We start from the raw sequence: 16,073 nt of genomic DNA, 5'->3' as shown, positions 1-16,073 counted from the left end.
CACACAACCTCCTTTCTCTATCGCACTTAGAATAATCATACACAGACGCAATACAATTCCCTCATATAAACCGAGGGTTTCCTTCTAGGGGAAAAACACCTACATTAACAAGACTTCTACTGTCATATCATCTACCTAATGAATGACCCAAATTGAATACGAAATTAGAATATTTTACAAGGCAATTTTTCATCTATTTTTAGCTTCAAGGGCACTTCCCTCAAATCCCCGCTAGGTGGGGCTCAAAAAATTCATCCCTCCCCGTGCCCCCCCACCCCATGGAATCCCTTGATGATGACTAAATGGTTGGCCTGCCACCCTATCAGGAACAATGATCCAATGCGGCTGAAACAAAAAAACCTCTAAACAATCAAGATGATAATCAGGCTCCACGCTCAACACAAGAAAGGGATGTGAGTAACTATTTCAAGAAAATATACCCTATCATCTGAAGAACATACTATTACGACTCAATCGGAGAAGATTGAGGAATAGTAAGAGGAGAGGAAACAGGAAAAGCATGTAGAGGAAGACCACTCCACATTTGAAGTCCATGTTGTTATACTATAATTCAAGGAAAGAATTGAGGAATAACAAAATGAAGGAAAAAAAGAAATCCCTATAGAATAAGATGCCCTTATATTTGAGGATATTATTTCTACATTAGAATTTGAGGGAGGATTTGAGGAACATCATAAAGAAGAAAAACTAGAAAGTAAGAGTCGACAAAAGGACAGGAGGCTTCTCCCTCACCAAGTAAAACTGAAATAGACCATCTTCTCTATCAAATTAAAAATTTGAAAAAAGGAAAATGAGGAGTTAAGGAAACAACTTGCCTTGGTGGAGAAACATGTTCAATTTAAGAAGGAAATTGGACTAGACATGTTAACAAAATAAATAGAAATGATATCATCCACTGATTTAACAATCAGATATTGTAAGGGGTGTCAAAAAATCTTTAATCAATCCGGGGTTGTGGAATATATTACTATCTCAGTTGGAGTGAAAATAGGATAAGAAGATGAATAATTTCTACATGTTGCTATAATAGACCTTGGTTGTTATATCCATGTAAATAAAATAAGACCAAGGTCATGGTACGTGTATTCCAAGTTGAATGTTGGGAAAACATTATAGTGGGAATCACTTTTGGTTTAATTATGGGTATGGAAATTGGAAAAGGAATTGGTAATGACAAAGATAAAATCATTGGCATTTAATTATGAGAAATAAGGAAAATATGAGAAAAGGAAGGTGAAGAGACACAAATATGCATGCAAAGGAAATTGGAGGAAAAAGGAAGGAAATGAAATAAAATGAGACCTCAATGATAAAAATGCATCAAAGAAACAATTCACAAGTTTTTGTTAGTTTTATCTTTGATCTCCTACGCTCTTATACACTCAGAGAATTCTTGGAGAATTCTAGCATTCACTTGGAATTGGAGAAACCAAGCAAAGGACAAGTAAGGAAATGGTGGGCAGTGGAAAAGAAGGTCAGATAAATTTCTACAACAGGGGATACTTGTCAATAATAGGTTGCATGTGTGATTTCGTTGTTGGTTTTTGGATGCATGATACATTCTTGTGGTTCCTTGGTTATATGATGTCATTGGTATGGAGATTTCTTAGACTAACAATCGTTTCAACCTTGCCTTTCCATCTCTTGGATATCCATGATGCAGTGGGTTCCCCCTTTTGGATTTTTATTGTTTCTCAGTTTCCCTATGGCTGTGGGTTGGGATAGAATCTTTGGAGCCTTAGAACAACTTGGCTTCCTTGGAGGCTATGAGATGAGATGGTAGTTCTATGGAGCCCTGTAATAGCTTGGGTTCTCTATGACTGTGGGTTGAGATAGAATCATTAGAGCCATGGATAACTTGGGAATATACCAATCTAGTTGATGATAGTGATTTTTGGATTAGTTAGGTGAAATTAGTGTGGTTGAGGTTTGAGGTGGTTGGGCCTCTAGAAGCCCTAGATTGGTTCTAATTTGGTTAAACTAATATGATTCCACTTTCATGCTTGGAATATGGTACAAGGATGACTGGGTGAAAGAGAGACTTGGTTTAACCTAATCTATGGTTAGGTGGTATGTGGAATTCCCTGACTTGGTTAGCATTTACATATATTAATATGAGTTATTTTCCCTATTGATATTAATGAGCATATGTACTAATTATTATGTTGATCTTATGGATAATTTTTCATGGTTTCTATTCTGATTATATGCTGGTTATATGTATGGTTCTATGATGTATTCAAGTTATGGTTCTTGTTCATGATTTGATGAGTTATCAAATGGTTGATGAATGCATGGGCTACCAAGTGTTTTTGTAGCTAGTTTGACAGGGCATCGAGCCTTCTTAGTGTTTCTCAGATGAAGATTAGAATTTTATGATCAAATATTCATTCATGACCTTTAGCTTCTATGCGTACTATTTTTTTTTTATTGAATGTTCGTTATGTGTTAGGCATGTATAGGTCAATATAATTCTCAAGTCTTTATTATTTAGCATTGTTATCAGCATTTTCATGTTTTTGGAATGTTCTGGGCACTTCTAGGTATCAGCTTGAAGGCTAGCCCTGAAAATGTAGCACATTTATCACAACCGTTGGTGGAGAAAAGGGGATATGGGGTCATAATTACATGGATACAAGCTTATGGGTGTAGTTTTGTCCTTCCAATCACATGGATGTTGTGTTATGGGTGTGGTTAGGGTGTCAAATTGGTGAAACTAAGTTCCAACATAGGTATTGGTCACTTGGAGTGGTTGTTGGGCTCTTAAGTGATTTATAATTTTTGAGGAATATCAATTTTCTTTCGGTTTGTAGGTCCCAATTCCATGACTTGAACTTGGAGGATTCGTCATATCATAGTGACACTCCACTCATGTTTACACTGGAGAGATTTTAAAAGTTGGTAAATATGAGGTGAGGCATTATATTGTGGTATGAGAGCTTCCAAGTTAAAACACTTGGACTAGATGGGCTAAATGCATATTTTTATGTCTGCATGTCAATTTTTGTGTATGTTCATCATGCATGCATGTAATTTACGACTTTTTATGGTCATGACATTTATGTATGACTTGGTATGCTTGTGATGTATATATATTGTACTAATCTGGATTGTTTTTGTAGATGGGATAGACTCCCCAGAGATACATTGAGGTATGATTTTGATTATGTCTTCTATTTGGTTTATCTAACATAGTATTGTAGGAAATAAAATATCAAAGATGCCGAGAAAAATGGTGGACTATAGTTCAAATCACTCCCCTTATAGGCCTCATGTGAATTCAATGAATGGGAAAGGTTAGTTGAACAACAAGGAGAAGATTATTCTCCTAATGTAGAAAATACACTGCATTTGAGGGAGGAGATTAGAAGTTTCAAGGTAGATAACAAGAGGTTGATTGATGGACAAGAAAGGGTTGCTAGAGCTTAGTAAAAGAAAGCAGAAGTTACTGTGGTCATCCATCAAAATCTTTTAGATTTGCAAAAGAAGAGACATATGGGAATCAATTATGCACAGCAAGAGAATACTAATGGGGAATATGGCAGCAGATCTCATGGAGGACACATGGTTGGACAAATATAAAGCAGTCATAGTTGGAAAATATTTGGATACAACAGACAGGAGGGGAAGTACTTATGGATTCCATTCTATTTTTCGTTCTGAGAGACGACACTGTCATCACTTCCATCATCCTTATAGCAGGAGTGAGAGGGGATATTTTGCATAGGAATTCAAGAAATCCAAGCCTCTTATATTTGATGGAGAGATGTGAAGATCAAAAGATGCAGAAGCATGGCTACTTGGAATGAAGATGTTCTTCAGATTACATGATTATTCAGAGAACGTGAAAGCCAAGATAACTACCTTCATTCTAAAAGTAGAAGAAAATATATGGTGGGAAGATGTGAAGAATGTCAGAGGCATTAGAGAAGAGGAGATAATTTGGGATGAGTTCGAGAGACTCTTAAATAAGAAGTACTTATTTGAAAGGTATTATGATGATAGGGCCAAGGAGTTCTATGAGTTAAAGATGGGTTCTATGACAGATGATGTGTACAAAATCAGGTTCCTAGAGTTGGTTAGGTATGTGCCCTTATCCTAAGGATGAGAAAGTAAAGATTCAAAGGTTCATTAGTGGGCTGCTAGTAGCATTCAAAGACTGGATTGAGTTTGATGACCCTCAATCATTGGAGGAAGCCATTAAAAAACTGAATCACTATTATGAGAAGTGAATGTGCAAGTCAGATCCGAATCATGATTGGAAATGTAACAAGGAGACTAAACGAAAATGACTTAAGAAGTGGGGAAGACCTAAATATGGAGGTGACAAGGAGATTGTGGTACCTTATAAGAAGTTTAATGTAGTGGACAGAGGAAATGGGTCTTAGCCTGAGGAGAAGAACAAAGGTGATGGTATGAAGACTTTGAGGTGTTGGACTTATGGTGGAGAAAAACACATTACATATTTCCCATCACATCAAGGTGGAAGGCCTCATATTTAGAGTGCTCATGAGGCACATACAGTTAGAGATGTTGGTAAGAATATTCCTCGGGTTTGTTCAGCATTGGATAATAGGAAGGTAGATCACCATGCATCCATTATTGAGATGGAAGGTAATATTAATGATAAATTTGTTTCTATGTTGATTGATCCTATATCCAACTATAGTTATATTAGTCCTGAACTAGTGGATAAGTGTTGCTTGAATAAAAAAGTGCATGCAAAATATTGGTTGGTGTAGTTGGATATAAGGACCAAAATAAGAGTTCATCATTAGGTGAAATTTTGCACATTTGAGCTTAATGGTATGCCTACATCAACACATCTAAATGTTCTTCCTTTGGGTGCATATAATATGCTTTAGGACATGGACTGCTTATTCATTCAAAGGGCTAAAGTGGACTACTATGACAAGGCTATTGAGTGTCTAGATGATGATAGGGAAAGAAGAATCTTGTAGGGTGTTGACATTCTTGGGATTTGCATCTTAATGCTAAAATGGATCTTGAATGGTAGTCTTATAGACTTAAGCTTATCGAGGAAGGGATTACTTTAAATGAAAGGATCGATTTTCTCTCATGGGGTGGCCAAGTTGCTAGAGGCAAGATAGAAGTCAAAGAAATTTACTCTTTCATTTTGAGTTCTCCATCTCCCATTTCCTTTGATGAATGGATTGTGCCCATGTGGAAATGAAATGCTCCCTTGAAGATCAAATTTTTCTCCTGGTTAACCCTTTTTTACCACATCTTAACCTGGGACAAATTGAAGAAAAGGGGCCTACAGAGCCTGGGCAGATGCCATTTTTTATATTCTTCCATCGAATACATTATACGCTTGTTCCTGGACTGTCCCTTTGCAAAGGCCATTTGGGAAAATGTGACAACATTGCTGAAGATCAAGGTTGGATTGAACTGGTCTTCCATTATTTAGTGTCTTATGTTTTTGTCCTTGAATCTAAGACCATATACGGTGCTCCCCATGTATGTTATTTAGGGGATATGGCGATTTGGGAATGACACAATCTTCGATGATAGGCACCCTAACTGCCCTTCTGCCAGAGTTAAGATTGTTGGTTACTTTCTTGAGATAGACCCCTGGGTTCCTAGGTCTCCTCAAGGCATTGTTTGACTTTTAGATATGGGGACTTACTTCCTTATTGAATTCTTTGATGGTGCTTCTACTGGGGGATGATGTGGTTGCATATCCCTAATTGAGCTTTGTCCCAATAGGGTTTTTTGATTCTATTGGAATGGGGATGATAGCACTAATTGGAGGGCAGAGATTGTGGCACTATGGAGTTTACTCGAAAGCATTGTTTGGTTAGACATTGATTCCATTAGGATTATCGGAGATGCCAAAATGATCATTGGCTAATTGCATGAGAGGAGCTCTAGATGTTCCTTTGCTTCATCACTGGACAACTAATATTTATGGCCTCTGCTCTTCCTTCTCTGATTTATCTTTCCTCCATGTGTACAAAGAGCAAAACATGGAGGTTGATGGCGTGTCCAAGCATGAGCTGGAATGTATCCCTTCCTTTATGTTTTATGAACTATGGACTAATGGATCCATTTGTTTCTATGGGTCGTTTGAGCTATGAATGTTTTTCTATAATCTGTCTGGTTCCTCGGTTATTGTTGTGACTCAGTATGGGCTTTGGCCAAGATTATGTTTTTTATGATCCATTAATTTTCTCAAGGCAATTTGTTGTTTTGTTCCTGTGTTTATTTTGGTAGGCTTTGTCCCCTTCCTTTGGGCGACTTTTGATTTTGATTCTCTACTGATGAAGTATGTAAGATCTCATGTTATCAATAAAGATTCTTTGTTTTTTCATATACATACATACATACATATATATACATACATATATATATATATACATATATATATATATATATATATATATATATATATATATATATATATATATATATATATATATATATACATATATATATATATACATATATATATATATACATATATATATATATATATATAGATATATATATATATATATATATATATATATATATATATATATATAATTAGAGTATATATATATATATATAATTAGAGTAGATCAATTATAACTCTAGATTTATCGCTGATTGAGAGGATCAAATTTCCGTAAGTGTGAACGTTTTCTCAAATTTTAAGGACTATTTTATTTGGGATTTGTTGCATGAAGTCCTTGCCACTTTTCTAGAGACTTTCTATCGAAGCCTTTCAGTGTGACACTTGTCTGTCCCTAACCTCAGATTTGTGATAGTCTAGTTTTGTCTTTTGATAGTGATGGTGCATGACATCTGGGTCATGGGGGAATTAAGGCTCAAGCGAGGTAGCTTCCTCATGGACCTGGGTGTTTGTTAGGCCCCTATACTACTAGTGTAACCCCTTATTGTTATTAGTACAACCCACTTATTATATTGATGTACCCATGTAGTGCCCATATTGTTACTATTGTGCCCCATAGAAGCCCACTATTGTTATTATTGTGCCCTTACATTATTATTGTTATGTCAGCTCTGATTATGTTATGACCCCTTAGACTCCTATATATAGAAAGGAGGTCTTTCATTTGTATCATCCAAGAATTGTTCATTTATGTAATGTAAAGGAGGCTGCCCCCTCGAAGAGGCTGAATTTTAAGGTGTTGATCTATCTTTTCTATCTTTTTCTTGAGCTGGTTTCATAACATTTGGTATCAGAGCTTTGGATTCTAGGGTTTCACTGCTCCAAACAGGTCATCATGGCATTTTCACTATAACTTTTTTTTCTGCGATGTTTCAGAAGCTAAAAAAAAAAACCCATTTGAGAAGAAATCGCGCTGAATCTCGGGTCCGAATTTCAGAGCTTTTTGCGCTATATTTGCGGAGATATGATCTGAGGAAGTTGGTCTTTTTGCAGACTCCTGAATTACATTCCGAACAGGTGACCTGGGGAAAATCGTCATAACTTTCTCTCTGAGCATCGAATTGAAGTTTCGTAAGAAGGTATAGAAAGAGGACAAATTGTAGTTTCTTGTATATATTTTTTAGAGCCAAAGGTCGAAACAGTGACTCGTGGCATGTCGTACAAGTTCGCTCTACTGAACTAGTCTATAATCAGGTCACTGTGGGAGATTGTGCATAACTCTTTCTTGGAGAATCCAATTTGGATCAGACTGGTGGCATTGGAAAGAGGATATAGAGGGCTACTACAGGTCGCAATTTCAGAACTTAAAGATTCGAAAGTACAGAGTTACAGTCGTTTCAAGATCGAGCTCCTAAAATCAAGAAAAAGCAAGATGAGGAATTTTGATGGCAAGGATCCGGTAAATTGGATACTTCAGATGGAGCAATATTTTGATCTACATGGTGTACCACTGTTACAAAAGGTATGTATTGCATCTTCATATTTAGAACCGGATTAATTTTTATGGTATGAAGGGCTTTGTTCTCGTAAACAACTTGTTACATGGTCAATTTTCACGGAGGAAATGATAGCACATTATGAGGATACAAAGAGCAACACCTTCTTTAGAGCAACACCACAACAATTGGAAAGAGTAAAAGGGCTTTATGACATAGTGGAAAGAAAAATGGAAGCCAGGAAGCATACCCCTCACAACTATAAAGATGGAAGTGTTGTTTCTCCTAGCCTTCCACAACCTACAAGGGTTACACCACAACAATTGGAAGAAAAAAGAGAAAAAGGGCTTTGTTACAATTGTGATAGCAAATGCACTAAAGGTCATAAGTGTGCTGAGAAGAAATTATTTTACATAGAATATGAAGAGGAGGAAGAAAAGGATCAAGAAACATCAAAAGAAAAAGATATACGCCAGGACCCCACCCCAGAGAAAGAAGAAATGAATCAAACCATATCTTGTAAAGCATTGGCAAGAATTACCACTCCTCAAACTCTCAAGATAGAAGGACATATCAAGAAGAAAAAGGTGCAAGAAGTGAAAGATCACATTGAGAAAGAAGAAATGAATCCAACCATATCTTGTAATTCATTGGTCGAAATTACCACTCCTCAAACTATCAAGATAGAAGGACATATCAAGAAGAAAAATGTTCAAGAAGTGAAAGATCACATCGAGCATCAAGAAATGAATCTGACCATATCTTGTAAGGGATTGGAAGAAATTACCACTCCTCAAACTCTAGAGATAGAAGGACATATCAAGAAGAAAAAGGTTCAAGCAGTGAAAGATCACATCGAGCATCAACAACAAGTTCTCCAACTTTTAAAGGATAATGCCACTTCGGTGCAAAATCAAACGAAACAACAGGTAGACCAACATCGTAGTGAAAAATGTTTTGATGTAGGTGATTGGGTATTTTTACTGCTACATCTCAAGCAAGCTATTTATGAGTAGGAAATGTTGGCAAAACTACATGCACTTAAAAAATGGCGACCTTACCGAATGGGAAGACTCTTCAAGGATGAGGATGTGGAAGCATTGTTTTGTGCTATTTCTATTATCCAACCAGATTGGATAAACGAAGCAAGGGATGAATGGAAGAAGGACGAAGAAGTATGGCCACTTATTCAAAAGTTGCAAAAGATCCCAATTCAAACAATATTGCTAGAAATTGAAGAGGAAGGAAAAATCATATTGGAACCTGGAGCAGTCACAGAAACAAGAACCCGACAGCTACGAAATCGATCACTTTCAAAGTATCTCATCAACTGGAAGAACTTACCCGCTGAAGATTCCACATGGGAGGACAAGAATTTTATACAGAAGCATCAAGAACTACTCAAGCGTTGAGGACAACACTTTTTGAAGGAGAGGGGCATGTTAGGCCCCTATACTACTAGTGTAACCCCTTATTGTTATTAATACAACCCACTTATTATATTGATATACCCATGTAGTGCCCATATTGTTACTATTGTGCCCCATAGAAGCCCACTATTGTTATTATTGTGCCCTTACATTATTATTGTTATGTCAGCTCTGATTATGTTATGACCCCTTAGACTCCTTTATATAGAAAGGAGGTCTTTTAATTTGTATCATCCAAGAATTGTTCATTTATGTAATGTAAAGGAGGTTGCCCCCTCGAAGAGGTTGAATTTTAAGGCATTGATCTATCTTTTCTATCTTTTTCTTGAGCTGGTTTCATAACAGTGTTTATGTAGATGTTGTTGCATGGTTGTCATTGCATCGCCTTCCATACCTAGATTGAAAATTGATAACAATTACCCCTTTTCCTTCATGTCGGGAATTCTCGTAGCACTTGATAGCCTGGATCATGAATTTTTGGGTAAAATCTAAGCCCACTAGTTCAAAAAAATTCATTCTTGTGGCTCTTTTATTGGTATCAGTCTTAGGCAATTAGTTGTTGCCTCTAGGGCCTAGATACAAGTCTTGTGGAGCCAAAGCCATCATTTAAATAGTTATTAGAATCGAAGGCCACCTATTGCTTCTTTGTCTTCTAGTTTCTTTTCTCTATCTTGACCTTCTCTGCTCGGGCTTCCTTTTAGTCCCTGGACTAGTCTATTGCTAAGCCTTCCTTACCTCTAGTCCTTCCTCTTTGATTTCTATTTCTTTGTCCCCTGCACCTACTTCAACTTTCTCCTCGACATCATGCCTCAACACTACATGTGCAGTCGCTGAGGCAGGGGAGGTTGTGGACCTCAAGGAAGAACTCATGCCTAGGTTGAGGTATAGGAAGTTTCTTCCATATACAATTTGGCTACCCCCTATAAAATTTGTTTTAAAAGACACCGTCTTGAGTTTATCCGTAGTTGATCATAAATCATTTTTTAATTATGATATCCTTGATGAGGTTAGCCAATGGGTTCCTAACCCTAGACACATCAGTGGAAAACGGAAACAATACCTCTCTTCTATCACCCTACATTAGTAACTTAAGACCCTACTGGGCAAAATTCTGAAAGAAAAGAAAGAGGATTAGTACAACATCTTTACTCCCTTGAATGATATTAAGCGCGTACAAAGGTATCAATGTTTGTGCTTAGAGAGCATTGATGCCATAATTTCTCACTTGGAGAGTCACCTTTAGTGTGATGAAAAACCACTAGCTCCTCTAGGTTTTAGTGCCAAAGATCCTGCCCCTTTCACATTGTCAGATTCATAAATTTTATGATGTATGCTTGTAGCCTTTATATATGCAAATATGTAGTAGATAGGCATGCTTATTTCCAACAGTTGATGCATTTTGCTCAAACATTATCACCGATATGTAGTAAACAAATATGATTTCCCTTGGTAGATTGAAACAGATTATGGCTGTCCTAATTGAACTAAAAACGTCTGCAGTTGTAAGATTTTTTTACATCTTTAGGAAATACATAATAATAATAATAACAACAACAACAACAACAACAACAACAACAACAACAGAGAAATCAGAAAATTGAAAATATTCACCGCAAAAGTGAAATAGGAAAGCCTTTCATTTTCTCTAATTACACAATAAAATATAAATTTTTTTTTTCTTTTTCATTTAAAAATTAAGCACTCTCCAACCAGTATGGAAGAGATGTTGTAATGTTCTTCCATACTATGTAAACAAAAATAATAAAAAATAAAGTACAAAATGAAAACAAAAATAACCATAAGTTAAAATAAAAATAATGTATTGAGCCATGGTATTACCGTGCTATTATCATAGTATTGACCCATGGTATTCATGGGGAATATAACCTACTGAAAGGGGGAAATACTCTTTAAAGACTAGCCTAAATCCATGTTAACACATATCTACCAAGCACTCAAAATGATCAAATCTATTTTCACTCTAAAAGAAATTTGCACCTTAAGAGATTTGATGTCTCTCAACACTTAGAAAATCCATAATTAAAATGAATTAAATTGTTCTTGGAAATATTCACACCAACTAAAATCATAAAATTTTCTACTTTCTTTAACTACACTAAATTATTCAAAACACGTTTACAAAAATTCCTGAAATGATTTCTAACAAAAAGTTATACTTTTTCTTCTCTACTCTCATTATACCTTTCCCTCTCTATTCTTAAAAAAAAATTCTTTTTTTTATAAAACCAATATTATTTTATAAAACCAAATTCTTTATTATGGTTTTATTAATCATTTTAAAAAAACTTACACAACCACGCTTATTCACTTACATTCTCTATCTCACATACTATAATCGATACTTTTAATACCTTAACAACACCTTTCATAAAAAAATTAATCACGAAGATAAGAAAATTTCAATTTGAAAATATTCGCAACAAAAGTGAAATAGGAAAGCCTTCCATTTTCTCTAATTATATAATAAAATATAAACCATCCTTTTCTTAAATATTGACTCGAAGTCTTTCTTTTACCTTTATGATTTTCATTCTTTCTTGACTTTTATGGTTGTAATTTAATTTTTTATTTTTGACCTCGATATCTTCAATTTATCGACTTTTGTATTTCTAATTTCTTGTTTTTATGGCTTTCAAATTTATGCCTTTTTGAACGTTTTGATAAGCATTTCTAATTTTAAATTTTGATTTTCAATTATTAAGTTAAAAAATATATAAAATGTAATTATTTAAAATATTTTTTTAATATTTAGATTTTAGAATATGTTTTAAAATTGTTTTTTGGTTAAGAATTTATTTTCTTTATAAGTGAGGAAACATATTAATGACCCAAGTTTCAGAGTACTTTTTAGGCACCATTAGCAGGTAATTACGTGTGGTATAATTTTTTTTGAATAACAATGATGAGTCACCATGTATTAACAAATAGCAATTAAAGATGGTCGTCCCCATTGCTGGTTTCACAACTACCTTGAAAAACCACCGGAGCACTCGATTTATATAGATTAAACAACTTAAATTGAAGTTTTTAAAAATCTTTGATGGATAATGATTAAAATAAAACAGAAAAATGCTTTTAAAAAATGTCATTTTGTCTATATGTTGGACTACGCCATAAATTATCTAGTGGGTAATTACATGTGGTGTGGTTTTCTTTGAATAACATTGATGAGTCAACCTACATTAGCAGAGAACGATTAGTGATGGTTGTACCTACCACTTGTTTGACAACCGAATAACATTGATGACTCCACTTATATTGGTAGATAACAATTAGTGACTATTGTCCCCACTGATAACGATTAGTGATGGTTGTCCCTACTACTTGTTTGACAACTGAATAACATTGATGACTCCACTTATATTGGTAGATAACAATTAATGACTGTTGTTCCCACTGCTGATTTGACAACAAAATTATAATATATTTTCCACTTTGTTAAAAAAATATAATTTTTATATTTATATTATTTTAACCTTTAGAACCAAAAAAAATTTAAATTTTGTTTATATATAGAGGCTGATCCATATGGTTTAGACCCGATACCTCTTGAGGTTTAACAACTCACTATCAAAACAATCACCGATCGAACTTACTTTTAAACGAAAATAATTTTTTCCTTGTCATTTTAGAACTAAATTAAATAATTTTTTATTTAATTATTTTGGAAAAATTTCTTCATAAATTTTAATTTTGCTTAACTATATAACATATCATTTTATAAAAAGGAAGCATGTGTGGTGGGCTTGTTTTGGTCGGAGAATTAGGAATTGTTTACAAGATTTAATTTTTTCAACACTTAATAAAGCCAACTTTAAAATAAGATAAACCTAGACTAGTAATATCCCTTCAGGTGTGAATCGTGATTATTGATCGACCCAATTGTCAATGGTGCAGGAGAAAGTATCGATCAACCCCCACACGACACGGCGTCTTATGCGAGACCGTGGGATGGTTACTGATTGCGATAACGCGCTCTTAATTGTGAATCCTTGTGAAACCGTGGAAAACACGCCTCTAGTTGTGAATGCCTCTTACGGTTAGTCAAACTAGAACTATCCAAGATTGGTTGTTGTTCTAGTTGTGAATGACTCAGTCAAACTAGAACTATCCAAGATTGGTTGTTGTTCTGGAGGCGTCAAACTAGAACTATTCAAAATTCGCTGTTGTTGCGGAGGCGTTATATAGCTTTTGCCGGGGAAATGTTTGAGTCACAGCGTTTGCAATGGCGAGAGCAAAGGGAGTTTCTCTGGCATTCATGGCGGTGTTGTCCTGTTGCGTTGTACAAGGTAATAACTGCAAAAGCGCAAAGACAGTTTCGCTGGCATTCATGGCATCTTTATCCAGTTGGATTATACAAGGTAATAACTGCAAATTGGATATTTATGTATGTTGAAGAGTCTAACTTTATTACTGTATTTGTTATCCTCGGGAGTCGCAGGAGCAGGAGGTGTGACCATTGAGTTCCTGAATGAGTGCCAATTCTCCGTTTGGGTAGACGGGACACAAATAGACGAGACACAAACAAACGGCATAAGAGAACTGGACGTGGCTGGACGCTCGTGGACGGCTCCACTCACTGCCGGTTCGACAAGTGCCAGATTTTGGGGGAGGACTGGGTGTACCATCGGACAGCTCTGCACAACCGGGGAATGCAAGAACACGGGTGGGAGTGTACAAAACTGTGCAGTGACTATGGTCGAGTACAGTCTCAATGAAGCCGAGAACGTCGACTTCTATCGCATCTCTCTCGTTGGCCGATTCAACATTCCAATTTCGATCAAACCCTCTAACTCTAATTGCCAAACGATCGCTTGCAGCAGCAACATAACTGCCAATTGTCCAGCAGAATTGAAGGTGCCGGGCGCATGCATGAGCCCCTGCACTGTTTACAATACATCCCAATATTGCTGCACTGGGGATTACGGCGGGAATAATTGCCGTCCCACTAATTATTCGCGTTACTTCAAGACACAATGCCCCCAGGCCTACAGCTATCCACTTGATAACGCCACGGCCACGTTCAATTGCTCCGCAGGCAGTAACTATACGGTCGTCTTCTGCGGCGCTGCCACTTCTTCCCCCCCTTCTGGTATTGAATCTCACTAACTAAAAGCTAAGTAGGCGCACTGTCTCCTCAATACACCTCTTTTGACATTCAAGGTTTTGTGACATGAAATTATGAACAGTATTGCAATCATTTATTTATAATGCTATGATATTTAAAAGGTAAGTTACTCCAAATTGGATATTTATGTATGTTCAAGAGTCCAACTTTATTACTGTATTTGTTATTCTCGCAGGAGCAGGAGGTGTGACCATAGAGTTACGGAATGACTGCGAATTCACCGTTTGGCCATTCGGAAGTCAATTAGGCGACCCATGGATGCAGCTGGGCAGAGGACAGTCGTGGACTGTTCCTCTCACTGCCGGTCCGATAGCTGGCAGAATTTGGGGGCGCACTGGGTGTGCGTACTGCATAACAGAGGAGTGCTCGGGTACACTGTATTGCACAACCGGGCAATGCGAGCGTGACCCAAAGTGTGAAGGAATTACACCCCCAGCGACTATGGTTGAGTACAGTCTCAATCAAATCCCGAACCACAACAACTATGACATCTCTCGCTGGCGGATTCAACCTTCCAATTTCGTTCATACCCTCTAACTCTGAGTGCCAAGCGATCTCTTGCAGCAGCAACATAACTGCCAATTGTCCTTCAGAATTAAGGGCCACTGGTGGATGCATGAGCGCCTGCACTATTTTCAATACATCCCAACATTGCTGCACTGGGGAATACGAGGGAAATAATTGCCCTGCCACTAACTATTCGCGTTTCTTCAAGACGCAATGCCCTCAGGCCTACAGCTATCCATATGACAGCGCCAAAAGCACGTTCACTTGCCCCGCAGGCACTAAGTACTATACGGTCGTCTTCTGCGGCGCTGCCGCTCCTACCACCTCTCCAGCATCTTCAGGTATTGAATTTCACTGATTAGGAGCAATTTCTTATGGGTTCATATAGTTGTTCTTTAATTCTTCAGGTTTAACATCTACACTATATACAGCAGCCTATTTCCCGCAGGCGATATTGCCAAAACACAAGCACTATGCACCACAGCAACAGAAGACACTCAATTTTCTCCACTAACCAAAAAACAGAGTCTCCAGCTTAGAAAGCCCTATGTGAGTAAAGTCAATACAAATTTACCCAAACATCTCTTCCGGATGAGAACTCCACGGCCCTCACAAATGCAAAAACCCCAGTACTATGATAGTAATAAATGTAAAACGTACAAAACCATACAGAAACCTGCCTGTGAAAGCCATACTATAAGAGGATTGCTTCACCCTTCTTTTTTTCGATCAGAAGAAACTCTTTCTATTAATAATAAAGAAAATGGTTACAATAGAAAACATGTATCAGTATTTCGACTAAAAACAGTATAAGTTAAAAAGAGAAACTTCAGTCTTAGATGTAACAAAGAAACATAGAAACTTCTCTGCTTTGAAAGCCCTACAATGATCTATTATCACAACCAAGAGATAAAAAGCCAACAGACTTGAAAGATAGACATCAATGCAAAAACTAATAACTGGATCTGAAAGCCTCCAGTGATCCAGAGAAGAGTGGAAAGATGATGATGAAGAGGGGAAAGACGTGGAGAGAAACATCCGGCGATCAAATCCACCCGGAGGCTAGAAAACAGAGAGCTTCGACCGGGAAAGTTGAGATTTTAAATCTGAAT

General features: G+C 36.6%; 1 pseudogene across 1 annotated transcript; it reads left to right on the top strand.

The window, feature by feature from the left end:
* The first annotated feature begins 13,484 nt into the window (after positions 1-13,484).
* On the top strand, positions 13,485-15,334 carry LOC149249149 (uncharacterized; annotated as a pseudogene). The gene is made up of 3 exons (XR_016265817.1): positions 13,485-13,615; positions 13,768-14,418; positions 14,630-15,334. The product of XR_016265817.1 is annotated as an uncharacterized LOC149249149 (transcript).
* The last annotated feature ends 739 nt before the right edge of the window (positions 15,335-16,073 follow it).

The sequence above is a fragment of the Pinus tabuliformis genome, chromosome 7 (genome assembly GCF_031772625.1).
Source record: "Pinus tabuliformis cultivar Carrire ecotype Pingquan chromosome 7, CPIR1, whole genome shotgun sequence".
NCBI lineage: Eukaryota > Viridiplantae > Streptophyta > Pinopsida > Pinales > Pinaceae > Pinus > Pinus tabuliformis.
This window is presented reverse-complemented; position numbering and strand designations above follow the sequence as displayed.